The sequence below is a fragment of the Helianthus annuus genome, chromosome 16 (genome assembly GCF_002127325.2).
Source record: "Helianthus annuus cultivar XRQ/B chromosome 16, HanXRQr2.0-SUNRISE, whole genome shotgun sequence".
Lineage (NCBI taxonomy): Eukaryota > Viridiplantae > Streptophyta > Magnoliopsida > Asterales > Asteraceae > Helianthus > Helianthus annuus.
In genome coordinates, this window is record NC_035448.2 from 61019529 (window position 1) to 61035518 (window position 15990).

The window sequence follows — 15990 nt, forward strand, 5'->3', positions numbered from 1 at the left end:
GGTTTTCAAAAACCATGGGAGCCCCTAGTGTGGACTATGTTCATTGAATACCATCCCATGGTTATGCAAAACCATGGGTGAAAACCATTAACACTTCAAAATGGACTAGGTTCATTGAATCTGCCAGAAATTTCAAAAATAGTCCCTACACTTGTAAAACTTGATTTTTTGGCACTTTTAAACCCCTTTAACCTCATTTCAAGGCTCTAAAATGATATTAAAGTATAGGGAACTTAAAATATGATCAAAGACATCATGGATGTCGGTTCGTTTGGTCGTACGGTTGCGTTATTCGCTTAATGTAACGAACGCAAAAACGATCCAAATTAAGCGACGAATGGAATTTATCATACCAAACAATAAAATAAAATATTTTAATGATTACATAAACTTTTGGAAGTCCGGAAGTATTCAGAATGTAAAATATGCGCGAAAATGCAAACTTATGCACTTTTTGACGCTTTTAGTCCCTGAATGAGCATAAAGTTTATTTTTGCGCACCAAACACCTCAAAGCCTATTTCTAAGCTATGTAAAGAATATTTAGGGCATACTTAACTTATGATCAAGTTCCGAAAGGTTTGTTACAGTACAAATTGACATACTTTCGCAGTTTGTCGAATTTAGTCCCTGTAAGCGAATAAACTTGATTTCGGCATACCAAACCATCCAAAACTTATTTCTAAGTTATGTAATGGTTATTTAAGGTATGTTAAGCCTATTTCACTGTTCCGGAGTGTTTATTGCATTAAACTGGTTATATTTACGCATCAGATCGCGTATAACCTTCCAGAAAGCGATTTAAAGCCCGAAATCGAACAAGAATTGATACGTGCAAAAGATACACATATTTATACAGATCCCAAGTATGAAATACAATATTTCATTGGCTTGGTATTTGTTTGATGGTGGTGGTGACACAGGTGTCACAGGTCATGCAATCCACCGCGCCCTTTTCCTAGTAAAATCTCTGGGCTTGCAGGAGACAAAGTACTTATACGTGCAACCCTTGGCGCGGGGTGCATCGGTGAACACTTTCTTCTTAGGACGGATACTATTCTCATTTGATGAGTGCCGATCGTCGTCCTTCTTAGGCTTAGATGGGGTCGAGGGTGGTTTGCTGTGAGATTTAGATTGGGTTCTTGGCTTTGAGTGTGGCGTAGATAAGGTTCTGCTTCGAGATTCGCTGTACTCTTCATATTGCCGATCTAAGGCCGTCTTCACAGCGTTGTCTACCAAAGCTTTCAATTCAGCGCCCGTTATATGAATTTGGGCGTTATCGTTGTCATCCTCCTTTGAATGACTATTAACTTCATTTGGGCCAGCCATTTGAGATCTTGATCTGCTACAGAGGATAATGACAAAATTTTATTTAGGAGTTTATTATGGAATTGTCTTTTATGGTAATTCATTAACCATGGTAAACATATACCATATTTGGTTAATTTGTTACTCACTTTTAGTTAGGATTTGAATATAACTTATCCTAATTACAAACAATATTGTTAGTGGCACAAAAGCCTAGTCACAAGGACGTTTTATATATTTATTAGCCAGGATTTCAGAGAATCAAGGCATGAAGGCTTGAACCATAGTTCTTTTACCTTTTCTGAGAGGGAATTATAGACTACAACTTCCTGTTGTCTTATATGACAATAAGTATAGCCCGTAGGCACTACATCACTAATGGATGATTTAACCCATGATTTATAAATCATTAACTTAGGTCTTGGAATCCTCTGAAGGATTCTTATATAAGAATGACGCGTGTGATTTTAACGAACCACATCTGCCAAGAATGTTAACATGTTTACAGAGGTTAACAGGAATCTGAACCTTTTACTCAGGTCTCACCATCTTGGCCGGGTCTTATAATGACACCAGGCTAGGTCTCACCATTAAGATTCTTTATTTAGGCAGACTTAATTCAAAGGAATGATTTTTAATTTATTTCATATAATAATGTATTAAAATGACAAAAATGGGGTTTATAAACTTAACATTCCATTAACCATAATAATGATTACACACTGCCCTAAACGGGACTTTTAATAGACAAATACCTACGCAGAGGTTTACAGAAAACAAGTCCACGCAGGGACCAAATATAAGGATAGATGTCCGCACAGGGACAAAAAGATAAGTCCACGCAGGGACTGAAAGGAAATTGTCCACGCAGGGACTACACACTATAAATGTCCACGCAGGGACTAAACAAATAAATGTCCACACAGGGACTTGATTTAAAATAGGAATTACAATAGAACATATAAGGACTAATGATCTCGCTTCTTCTTCCCCTTTAACAGGTTTGCTAGGCCCTTAAGGAATCCATGATTGTTCTTACGTTCTTGCTCAAAGTCTCGTTCCATACGATTTAAACGGTGAAGGATTTCTTCCTGCTCCGGTGGGAAAAAATGTGGCTGCTGTGTTACGTGCTGAGCCGAAGTCCTAGCAGGAGCTGAATACCCATGCGCCGCGTATCCTAATCCCCAAGGATCCCCATAAGGTCCTTCGGGATGGAGGGCGTTGTAATTGGCCGCTACCACGTATGGGTCGGCATCCGCATAATTATAGTTGTAGTGCGTGTGAGCTGGCTGCTCAAACGGGTTGTACGCTGCGGAATCGGCGTACGCAGGTATAGGGTTATCATACCCAAATGGTGGCGGAGGTGGTGCAACTGGTGCAGAATTCACCTCTGCAGGGTGGCTCGAAGGTTCACCCAATTTGGGTTCTTCAGGCAATGGCGGAAAATGACTTGCACTCGAGTGGCGAGGGGTGCTGAAGTGAAATTCCCCTCCTCGGGTGGACATCCGCGCGCCTGATCTCCTATGTCTTGGCGGATCTGGAGGTGCTTGATGAACTGGTGGAGGAGGCGGTGGCGTAACTGCCACGAAACGCGAATCCTCGGAAGGATCCTGTTGCTGTTGTTGTTGCTGGTGAGGTGAAGAATGGTGAGAGGGTGTAAAGTACCACTCGCACTGGTTAAACCTCGCCTGGTAACTGTCGGGACCTTGATAGGGTGTTCCATGAAAGGATGACCCATCAGAGATCTCGATAGGATGGTTGGGAGTACCTCTTGCAGGTTCTATGGGGTCCGTGTCCTCGTCCATATCTACCGCATTATCCTCGGAGAAATGGTCTTCGGGTCCTAAAGGGTTATAACCTATTGGTTCTTGGACATAGTCAGCCAGGTTGAACTGGCCTTGGAAGAAAGGAGTAGGATCGCCATAGGAACGGTGCGAAGCAGAACGCTGGAGAGGTATAAACGAAGGTTGAGGGTTACTGGGCTCGTTCTCCGAATTTGGTCCAAACGAGTGACGGTATGAATGTGTCGAACTGTGTGAGGTAGACCGTCTTGCGGGCTCAAAGAGGTTTCTTCTACGCCTCTGAGGTTCTTCACTTCTTGTACTGGAAGGAGCTCGCATATGTGAAGGTCCGGCCTCATGATCATTGTGAGTAGTGATCGGCCCTTTGCCTCTTCCTCCTCTTCTAATTGCTGGTGGCATATTTCCAGCTTAACAAATTTTTAAATCACAATAAACAATAAAAGACAAACTGGAATAACAATTCGAATTTGTCCTATGTTCTTGTCTAGACTCGAGTATGTGTAATTGTGTCATTGAGATTAAACACATAAGGATAGTGTTTAATTCACTCAACGTTGGCTCTGATACCAACCTGTCACACCCCGATTTCCACGTGTTTCACCGGTGGGCCCGGTGGGGGATTACCGTGACATAGTTGGCAACAATATAGTCAAACCACACAATATTTAAATGACAGCGGAAGCATAAAGATAGATTATATTTCAACCATCGATTGTAATATCCAAGTATCAAGAATAGTCGAAATAAATACATAGGGGATCAAAATAAAAATAAAATATTGTTCAACAGATATTGGCATCCCAAGCTTGCGAGACTCTAACGATGCTAAGGAGTGGCCAGCCTATTTCGTACAGATCCTGCATTTAATCTTTTTGAGGAAAATACGTCAGTTTACACTGGTAAATACATTCAACCGACACTTTTGTAAAAGGTTTAATAAAAATTGATTTGAATGCGCAAGGCACAAACTCTTTATAACTTGGGATAATTTATCAATTAAATCTTGTAAAAGAATTACATGTTCACGACGCGTTCGGTCGCCCGGGTCGTGCCGGGTTTAAGGTTAATTGACACGCCACAAAGCATAAAGTTGTGGCGGGAAAACCAACGGTTATACCTTTAATAATATAGACACATTATCGGGAGTACGCCTACACCAGCGTGTCGAGGTCGTGGCCATTTCGTAAAATGATGCCAAGGATATCCGGGACATGGTCATTAAGCTCCCAAAGGCGTAAAGCCAACAAAACCAATTTTTAAACGGGTCACATTGATAATACCCAACTACTAATGAGTTGGGGTCAATTGCCCGACCAAGCGGTATTTTAAATACCGTAACCCAAGCCCGTACAACGGAAAATAAGTCAAAAGTATTTACCTGAGCAAGTAATAACCTCAATCAAACAAATGCAAGTATCTTTTACTGGTCTCCTATTCTGGAACGAAGGTTTATAACAACCTATTAGAATCCTAACGGGTCTTTAATTTAGCCTTAGCTTAGACCGGTCAGTTTCAAAGGATAATTACGGTTTAATCGCGTGAAAGGCGAAAACCGGGAATGGAATGTGGTTCGGACCCAACAGGTTTGAAGACTTGTTTTATATGGGTAATGTAACCACACTCTGGATTTTGAAGTAAAAACGATAAGGTTTGACCCGTTTTGGCTAATTTATGTAAACTAGTTACATAAACCGAACCGTGCGCGCAAAAGGCGTAACGGGTAACCGTAGGAGTCCTACATAGGTTTCCTAAGTTATTATGCTCTAAAAAGGTTGTGGTATCAGTAGGATACCTTCCATAATCCCGTAATGAGTTTAATTCCAATATACGCCCCGTAAGGGTATTTTGGTCATTTTAAAGATTATAACAGAGGTTTCCGAGTTCTACAGGAAATCTGAGTTTTCCGAACAGTTTATAAAGTTCAAAATACTTTATTTATTATTTAAAATCAGTAGCAACTGGAATCAGGTCAAAATAATTAAAAATACTTTATTTATGTCCGAAAAGGGTATATTCGGTAATTACCGAATCGATCCCATAACCGCAGGTTATGAGCAGGTTAAAAATAATTAAAAATCTTTAAAAATTCTAAAATATTATTTTACATCAGTGTGTAAAAGGTTTGGTGTCGAAATTTGGGTTTAGATAGGCTTTATGCTAATTGCGCCGTTTAATTACTAAAGTTTCCGTAATTGCGCTATTTAGCATAACTCCTATTCTAGACCTCGGATTGACGTGAAATTTTAGGGACATGCTTAGAAATCAGTAGCTAAGGTTATTGTCCTTTCACATGTCCAAAATTTTCGTTTTAAAGTAAAAAGGGCGTTATGGTCAACTTTTGAGCTTTTAACGGAAATGTGTAAAAGACTCGGACAAACAACGAACCGGTCACAGAGGGTTATACCATCATGTAAACCTGGTCCTAAGGGAGTCCTAAGGCATATCTAAATCATACCATAACGGGTCAGAACTGAAGTCAAAGCAGAAGTCAAAGTTTTGCGACTTTCGGTTCCGAACCGGGTCAAAACAGTAAACGGTCGGATCAAACAAGCTTAGACTAGTTAATATACTTATTATCATGTTGTATGAGTGTTAAAACAGGTTACACGCCATCTACATTACTGATTATGCATAAAATCGCAATTTAGCATTTTGTTGACTTTTTCTAAGCAAGTTTGACTCGACATTCGGACTAGTTAGAGTGGGAATCAGAGGGTGCCCTTTTAGGGGTTTAATGCCCACATAATTACGACATATAACTACCTTTGATTCGACAAACCACTGGACCATTTGTGATTTATCGTTAAGTCAATCGTTAATTACGACGGATCGACTTTCAAGCTATAACTATGTAAAAACTAAACCACAAAAGGTTAGGCACACTTATAGAAGTTTGGTACACGACCAGAGATGCTAGAAGAGTGTTCTTGAGCTCCAGATGTGATCAAGAAAGCAGATTTAGGTGTGTTTCTAAAGTGTGCACAACAAGGCCTTTTATAGTGAACTTTGAAGCATGAGATAATTACATCAAGACCTATAATTGTTCATGGATGATCAACAGCTATCCCTGAGTGCTAGGGGACGTTTAGGGGGCGCCCATGCTCTCATAATTGGCTCTAAGGTCGGTTAAAACTGTGACATCTGTGCTTGTAATCATTGTAAACAGTTCAGTTATCAATGAAATAAAGTTATTTGATCCCTATGTTTGTTTGTTTGTGTTTGATGCTTTTCATGTTTTGACTTTTATTCGATTTCAAACTCTATATCGCTTTCTGGAGAATTATACGCAAACTGGTGCGTAAACGTAATCAGTTATATGCAACAAATACTCTGGAACATCAATTTATGCTTAACATACCTTAAATAACCTTTACATAACTTAGAAATAAGTTTTGAAGGCTTTGGTATGGCAAAATCCAGTCAATTCGCTTACAGGGACTAAAATTGACAAACTGCGAAAGTGTGCCGATTTGAACTGTAACGAACATTCCGGAACATGATCATAAGTTAAACACACCCTAAATATCCTTTACATAGCTTAGAAATAGGCTTTGAGGGGTTCGGTGTGCTAAAATAAACTTTTGGGTCATTCAGGGACTAAAAGTGTCAAAAAGTGCATAAGTTTGCATTTTCGCGCATAACTTACGTTCTGAAAACATCCGGACATCCAAAAATTTATGTAATCATTAAAATATTATGTTTTAGTGATTAGCTTGTCAAAAATCCAATCGTCGCGCAATTTGGACCATTTTTGCGTCCGTTACGACTTCCGTTGTAATTAACCGAACAACGCAATCATACGACCAAACGAACCGACATCCGGCATATTATTGAGCATGTTTCAAGTTCCCTATACTTTAACTTCATTTTAGATCCTTAAAATGGGGTTAACGGGGTTTAAACGTGCCAAAACGCATCAAAAATCAAGTTTGGAGGTACAGGGGCCTGTTCTGCCAAATTCAATCTTTCTGACCTGCAGGATCCTTACGAACCGTAAGACCTAATCCATACGGTCCGTAAGCAGGTTCTAGATACCAGAAAATGCAATCCAGCTTGATCCAGCTGTTCCTCACTTGTGCAAATGGTTTTGGGCAATCTATGGGCTGGTTTGGGGGCTCCCCTGGTTTTGTAAAACAATGGGCTTAATGTGTACGGCCTAGATCGAAGCATGTTATTCAACGAACGATCCTAATGGTTCTACTACATCTATAAATACCCCCACCATGTCTTGCTCAAAACCCACTTGAATTCTGAGATTTTCTCTAAGTTGAAGTGTTGAACACTTCATACTTGAGAAATACTTGGAATATCAATCTTGCGGGGACCTTCTGTAAGTATTCTTTCGCGTTTTTCGCTCGTTTTAGCGTTAAAGTCAAACTGTGTTTGACTTTCTGCATTGACCAGTTTTTGGTCAACGCGAAGTTCGTTTGAACTTCATAACGTGAGCGTAATCACGATGGTTATAGTCCCTAGTAACTATACCTACTAATTACCACGTTATCTAGGCTCAGTGACGAGTCGTAGTTTCGGCCAAAATGCGTTTTCTCGCGTATTTTGTAACCAAACTACTCTAGGGTATTAAAACCGTTTGTTTTAATACCAAACCTGTTTTCTAACATTACTAAGCATGTTCTAGCATGTTTAGCTCGTCGCTTTTAGATTTGTGCTTGTTTAGGGTCGTAAAGGTAAGCGATCTAATCAATCGCTTATGCTTACGAACCCGACCCATTTGGGCGATCTTTAGAATCCGACCAAACATTTTAGGTGACCATAGTTGTATAGGGAATAACCTTCCGAGGTTATACCTTATGGTCACGACATTTAAGTAGTTGTATGATAAGTAGTTCTTATGCCTTAGGTAAATTACCAAAATACCCTTTTTGCGCCAAAAAATCCTTTTAAACCTATGTAACATAATTTTTGGTATCTAAACTGATTTAACAACAATATTAAGCATGTTAAGGCATATCTTACTTGTCATAGGACTAGTTAGGCTTTCCGAACGCGTTTTACGCAAACGACGCGTTAAAGTAGCATAAGCTACCTAAACGGGTCGTAACGGGTCAAAAGCACTTAGGATAAGTTTCGTTTTTGTATATAGGCTTTGATAAACCATATTACATAAGTTCCCATACTTATTTGGTTTACGAACCCTCGTACTACCCGATCCTCCGATAGGTCCGTTTATTAATGTAGATACCTATATAGGTGCCGTTTGATTCCGTGATCTTCTAGCATTGCTTGGTGGTTATCCTACGACTTCTAAGCAATCTCAAGTGAGTACATAGACCCCTCTTTTACTGTTTTTCAAACGTTTTGGGGTGAAACACATGTGCCTACCTGTTACTTTCATGCTTTCCATGTTTTCACATCTTATACTTGCTATGTTCATTAGTACACCATTAGTACATGATTTCATTATGTTTTGCTATGTATGTTTACTTAACATGCTAGCACATTGATTTACATTACATTACTTTGCGATATATGTTTACATGGCATATTAGCACATTGTTTTTCATGACTTTTCTGCTTTGTATGTTTACTTGGCATACTTAGTACATTGTTTTCACATAACTTGTTTACATTTGCTATAACATTTGGTTTGCATAAACGGTTCTTTACTACATTCATTAACATTAGCTACGCCGCTCGGTAGTAAGTAATGGTACCATAGGACTTGACAAATCCCGTTCCTGACATCGTGGGTTGGTTTGGATGAAAGGAATGACTGAATCCGAAAACATTTTACTTTGATAACCTTTACTCTAAGGTTATCCTGCTGTCTCAAGGCTTGAATGTAATGCGTTAACTTACCACATAAATGTTTGTATCAATAAAACAAGCTTTTACTTGGCAAAACATAACTTTTTGATTTATTCAAAATACTTTGTTTTGTTCCTTTTTACTTATGGTTAAGTATTCTCATTTTGTTACTTACCATACATAACTTTTGTTTACACATACTTAACTACATGACTACATTTTGGGTTTTAAACATTGACAATGGTTTAGACAAGAACATTTGATGATTGGTTTGAACATGAACTATATACTTTGGTGGTTTGTTTAAGTGACTTAAGTAACGATATGTGTGTAGTATGCTACAAGCATGGTGGATACGCCGCTGGTACTTCCTATATATAAGTGCTTGTATTGTATTACATGACATACCGTTATTTAAATCATTCGATTTTGGACTTATACATTTTTGCAAATAACATATTTTTTCACAAGACTTCGTTTTTCAAAACAATTTACTTCATACAACTTATTTTTACTTGGTTATTCTTTTAACCATACATCATTCTTTTATATACATACATATTAACCTGATTTGTTATCACTTTTCAAACATTTTATAAGCAAAATGGATTCATGACAAGTTTTCATTAAACATTTTCTTAAACCTAAGTCATGAATCCTATTTTTACAAACCTATGTTACTCACAGGCATTCTTATGCTGACGTACCTATTTTCGCATGTGTTTCAGGAGCTAATGCATTGGACGATCGTGACACGCTAGGGTGGACTCGGGACTTAGTGACATAAAACAGAGCTAGACTTAGTTTAATTACGTTATGTACTCTTTATTTCAGTGGTTTTAAGACAATGTACATGTTGGTTCTTGTTTTGAATGATGTATTCCACCCTTGGGTGATGAATAAAATATTATTTTAATTACCTTGGTTGTGGAACAATAATTCTGTTACAACACTCCCCGAGGTTTCCGCCACGATTTGATGTTTTACGTGGTCGGGGTGTGACAAAAACACTCAACAGTGCTTCTGTCCAGGTTTTCTGCATCTGGGGCATTGACGCGGCCCGCGTAAGAGATCACTTAACTCTTACGCGGGTCGCCAGAATCCTTCTGACAAGCCCATATCTTCTACTGTGCTCGCGGCCCGCGTAAGGTCTCTTGTATCTTTAACGCGGCCCGCCTGAAACCTATTTTTCAAGATTTTCAAATCTTTTGCAATCATTGCACTGGCCTTTGGCGATTCGAAGGGGTAACTTTGCGTTTTGGGCCTCGTTTATTTACGAATAAGGGCCTCAGAACTTTTACCCAACTTATTAACCCTTGGTCAATTTATTAGTTCCCGAAAAGTCATAACTTTCAATGTTGGATGCTTTTAACCCTTTTTAACGAATTCGATCATAACTTTCTCGTTTTAAAACGGAACTTCGCAAAATTTATATCGTACATTCTAGTGAGCGTATTTTACTGTTACAAAGTCTCGGGTTTGTCAAAGGGTCACTCAGAGGTATAACTTAAACATGTTGACACATTTAACTCCTGTAGTTTTTAATCTCTCACTTTATTCCACATTTCGTTCCGTACGATCCATGATTTATTCGTTTGAAGGTACGAGCATCATTTAGGGTTACTGTACAGTATATTTATCCCTCGCTGACATTTTTAACCCTCGGATTCACATACTTTCAATGTTTGTCAACTTTAGTCCTTTATTTTGTATTTAATGCCACGTGTAAACTTATGACACGGGTCAATACATTATTGGACGCAAAAATTTCGAGGTGTTACAACATGCGCGAAGCATATCTTCTAGTGTTTGTATGGTCCGTTCACTCTGACTGCCTGTTTGCGGGTGGAAGGCCGTGCTTAGATCTAGTTGAGATACAAAGGCCTCTTGAAAGGATTGCCATCCTTGATACAAATCGTCTATCTCTATCTGAAATTATCGAGATAGGCACTCCATGACGTGCAACTATCTCCTTGAGGTACAATTCTGCCAACTTTCGAGTGCTATCTTTCTCTCGAATTGGTAGGAAGTGTACAGACTTTGTTAATCGATCCACTATTACCCATATCATATCGTGCCCTCTAGGAGTCCTGGGTAGTTTTGTTATGAAGTCCATCGAAATTTGCTCCCACTTTCAGACAGGTATTTCCGGTTGTTGTAATAGATCGGAAGGTTTCTGATACTCGGCCTTAACCTTAGCACAGGTTAGGCAATTTCCAACATAAACGGATACGTCGCTCTTGAGTTTTGGCCACCAAGAATACTCTTTCAGATCTTGGTACATTTTGTCCGATCCTGGGTGGATCGAGTATCTCGACTTGTGAGCTTCGTCAAAGATAACCTCTCGGATACCGCCATAGATGTGACAACTCGAATTTCCAAGATTCCTATTTCGCATTTATTGCATGTTCATGTATTGTTTGGTTGTTTAATTGCACAAATAATTGGCTATGAAATTGTATACGTTTCGATTCAATGAAGTGTATTGTGTGTTTGTGCATGGTTATGTGTTAATCGTGATAGACTTGTCAAATGCATAAACTTGGTGGTGAAACTGTGAAACTGTTTGAGATGGTGTAATATTGTAAAATATAATAATTAAGGGTGTGTAGAGTTATTAGTGAAACTTATATGATACTTAACCCTAATCCTTCACTAAACCTCACACAAGAAACCAAAGCACGTACTTCACATTCTCTGACAATCATCACCATCATCATTGGCAAGATATTCTTCATTCTTGATTCCACATTTCCTCTAGAATCATCCAAGGTAAATTGTTAATGATTGATTGTTGTTTTTGTTCTTGATTGTGTGTTTCATGAAAACCCTAGTTCATCATATGCTATTCTTTGTTAATTGATTCTGATTTACTGTGAAAGAATGTTGATGATTGTGTAATCATTGCTAGATGATTAAGATCCTTGATTTAGATGATTGAATTGTCCAAAACTATTGATGATTGATTTGATTCTATATTGTGAAAGTATGAATTAGGGTTTGAGCGTATGAAAACGTAACTGAACAATGATGTTCATGTGATTGAGGTTCTGGTCGATGATTGATGTTAATTGTGAAATATGTCATAGTCCGACTATTGTTTGATTGAATATGTCCGAGTTTTAAAAAGCAAACATTGTCCGAAGTTTAAAACCAAAGAACATTGTCTGAGTTTTTATAACATTATGCATGGTCCGAATATTATTTAACATATGATCCGATCTTTTTAAATGGCATAGGTCCGAACTTCATAATGGTTAAGTGATGTCCGATGTTTATATATATAAGACATGTTTATCTGATGTTTGTGAGACTTAAGGGGTGTCCGACCTTTGATTATTTAAAGGGTCCGACCTTTATATTGATGTTATGGTCCGAGTTTCATGGTGGGAGGTTTGGTCCGATCTTTTAAGTAGTCAAGGGGAGGTCCGGCTTTTATATAAGGAGCAATAGGGTCCGAGTTTTAGTATTAGATGGTGGTCCGACTTTTTGAAAGCATAAGGAAGTCCGACTTTTGTTCATGAAGCCTTGGTCCGAACTTTTGAGGGGAGCCACCCACCTGTCCGAGTTTTAGACCCCCTCCCTATAGCTCATGCACCGTACCGCATAGCTCCATCCGAATTGGAAGAACTATCGACGCAGCTACAAGAACTCTTGGATAAGGGATTCATCCGACCTATCTTTTCGCCTTGGGGAGCTCCAGTATTATTCGTGAAAAAGAAGGATGGCACTTTCAGGATGTGCATCGATTACCGCGAACTGAACAAGGTCACAGTGAAGAACCGCTATCCTCTTCCACGCATTAACGACTTATTCGATCAGTTGCAAGGGTCAAGTTACTATTCCAAGATTGATCTAAGGTCAGGGTATCATCAGCTAAGAGTCCGGGATGAGGACGTCTCCAAGACAGCATTCAGAACTCGCTACGGCCATTACGAGTTCCTAGTCATGCCATTGGGCTTACGAACGCGCCTGTAGTTTTCATGGATCTTATGAACAGGGTGTGCAAACCCTATCTCGACAAGTTCGTCATTGTTTTTATCGACGACATTCTGATCTACTCTAAGAGCCAGGAGGAACACGAGCAGCACTTACGTCTTATCTTGGAACTTCTTCGAAAGGAACAATTGTACGCCAAGTTTTCTAAATGTGACTTCTGGCTTTGAGAAGTCCACTTTCTAGGCCATGTGGTGAACAGGGATGGGATCCATGTCGATCCATCCAAGGTAGATTCGATCAGGAACTGGCCTGCACCGCGTACACCAACAGAAATACGCCAATTCTTGGGTTTGGCAGGATACTACAGACGATTCACCAAAGTCTTTTCGAAGATCGCACAGCCACTTACTATGTTGACACATAAAGGTGTTACCTACCGATGGGGTAATACGCAAGAAACGGCTTTTCAGTATTTGAAGGATAGACTATGCAGCGCACCTATTCTCTCATTGCCAGAGGGCACAGACGATTTTGTGGTCTATTGTGACGCATCGATACAGGGGCTTGGTTGTGTATTGATGCAACGGGATAAAGTTATTGCCTACGCTTCTCGTCAACTCAAAGTTCATGAACGGAACTACACGACGCACGATTTAGAGCTGGGAGCTGTTGTTTTCGCGCTCAAGATATGGTGACACTACCTGTACGGTACCAAGTGCATTATTTACACCGATCACAGGAGTCTCGAGCATATCTTCAAGTAGAAGGAATTGAACATGCGTCAACGACGATGGGTCGAGTTACTTAATGACTACGAATGCGCCATTAAGTACCATCCAGGCAAATCCAATGTTGTGGCTGACGCTCTCAGTCGGAAAGACACTCTACCTAGGCGTGTACGAGCTTTGCAGCTCACTATCCAGTCTGATCTTCCTGCACAGATACGAAATGCTCAGGTTGAAGCATTGAAACCAGAAAACGTCAGGGCTGAAGCCTTACGCGGCTCAAGGCAATGATTAGAACAGAAGGAAGACGGCGCTTACTATGTAACAGGACGTATTTGGGTACCATTATACGGCGGTTTACGAGAACTTGTAATGGATGAAGCTCATAAGTCTCGGTACTCGGTACATCCAGGGTCGGATAAAATGTACCACGACATCAGAACAATATATTGGTGGCCTAGCATGAAGGCCCACATTGCAACTTACGTCGGCAAATGTTTGACTTGTGCGAGAGTCAAGACAGAGTACCAGAAACCCTCAGGCCTACTTCAGCAACCCAGGATACCACAGTGGAAATGGGAAGAAATTTCCATGGATTTTGTTACTGGCCTGCCTAGATCCCAGCGCGAGAATGATACTATTTGGGTAATCGTAGATCGACTCACAAAGTCTGCTCATTTCTTGGCTATCAAAGAAACGGATAAGTTCTCTACTTTAGCAGACGTCTACTTGAAGGATTGTTTCGAGGCACGGAGTGCCAACCTCTATTATTTCGGATCGGGATGCACGATTCACTTCAGAACTATGGCAAGCAATGCATAAAGCTTTTGGCTCTCGATTAGACATGAGCACAGCTTATCACCCTCAGACGGATGGGCAGTCTGAACGCAGTATTCAAACTCTAGAAGACATGCTTCGGGCATGTGTTATCGATTTCGGCAACAGCTGGGAAAAGCACCTCCCGTTAGTGGAGTTTTCGTACAATAACAGTTACCACACCAGCATACAAGCCGCTCCACTCGAGGCATTGTACGAGCGTAAATGCCGGTCACCTCTCTGTTGGGCAGAGGTGGGGGATAGTCAGATTACAGGTCCAGAAATGGTAGTTGATGCTACTGAACGAATGGCACAAATATGACAACGCATGGCGGCAGCTCGTGATCTCCAGAAAAGCTACGCAGATAAGCGTAGGAAGCCATTGGAATTTCAGGTCGGGGACCGGGTTTTACTTAAAGTCTCACCCTGGAAGGGTGTGGTTCGATTTGGTAAACGTGGCAAGCTCAATCCACGGTACGTTGGACCGTTCGAAAACATTGAGAGAATAGGCAAAGTGGACTACAAGCTAAACCTACCAGCTGAACTCGGTGCAGTTCACAACGTATTTCACGTGTCGAATCTGAAGAAGTGCCTGTCAGATGAGACTCTCATAATTCCTTTTAAGGAACTCACTATCGACGAGCGGTTGCAGTTCGTCGAGGAACCAGTTGAAATCACGGACCGGGATGTTAAGGTCCTCAAAAGCAAGAGAATCCCTCTTGTTCGAGTTCGTTGGAACTCCCGACGTGGCCCAGAGTACACCTGGGAATGAGAAGACCTAATGAAAGAAAAGTACCCCCAGTTATTCGGAACCAATGCAACCACTACTAAGAGTGAAGCTACTACTGCGGAATTTTGGGACGAAATTCCAAATCAACGGGGGGATGATGTGACACCCCAGGAAAACCAGTAAACGATATAACTTACCTAGCTTCCTCAGTAACCGCATGCTAAATTTCGGGACGAAATTTCTTTTAAGTTGGGGATAATGTGACAACTCGAATTTCCAAGATTCCTATTTCGCATTTATTGCACGTTCATGTATTGTTTGGTTGTTTAATTGCACAAATAATTGACTATGAAATTGTATACGTTTCGATTCAATGAAGTGTATTGTGTGTTTGTGCATGGTTATGTGTTAATCGTGATAGACTTGTCAAATGCATAAACTTGGTGGTGAAACTGTGAAACTGTTTGAGATGGTGTAATATTGTAAAATATAATAATTAAGGGTGTGTAGAGTTATTAGTGAAACTTATATGATACTTAACCCTAATCCTTCACTAAACCTCACACAAGAAACCAAAGCACGTACTTCACATTCTCTGACAATCATCACCATCATCATTGGCAAGATATTCCTCATTCTTGATTCCACATTTCCTCTAGAATCATCCAAGGTAAATTGTTAATGATTGATTGTTGTTTTTGTTCTTGATTGTGTGTTTCATGAAAACCCTAGTTCATCATATGCTATTCTTTGTTAATTGATTCTGATTTACTGTGAAAGAATGTTGATGAATGTGTAATCATTGCTAGATGATTAAGATCCTTGATTTAGATGATTGAATTGTCCAAAACTATTGATGATTGATTTGATTCTATATTGTGAAAGTATGAATTAGGGTTTGAGCG